This window comes from Eimeria mitis, genomic scaffold (genome assembly GCF_000499745.2).
Source record: "Eimeria mitis Houghton genomic scaffold, Emh_scaff1174, whole genome shotgun sequence".
Taxonomy (NCBI): domain Eukaryota; phylum Apicomplexa; class Conoidasida; order Eucoccidiorida; family Eimeriidae; genus Eimeria; species Eimeria mitis.
This window is the reverse complement of record NW_013568020.1, coordinates 12,095-12,404: the sequence shown is the minus strand read 5'-3', so window position 1 is coordinate 12,404 and position 310 is coordinate 12,095.

Genomic DNA, 310 nt, shown 5'->3' with positions numbered 1-310 from the left:
TATATATATATATATATATATTAGGGTATTGCTGGTTGTGTTTTATGTGTATATTTACATTTATAATATTTTCGTATAATTCCTTTTTTATCTAAATACTGTAAAATAAATAAAAAAGCAGCAGCAACAAAACCAAGCCCCAAAAGAAGTACACACATTGCATGCGGTCCGTGCTGCAGTGCATGCATGCGCATGGGGCTGGTTAATAAAGATAAACAACCAGAAACACAAAAAACTAAACCTATTAATTTCGTTCTGTTGTAAACAGAGAAATAACGAGAACCATAACAATACAACTGAGAACTCATAA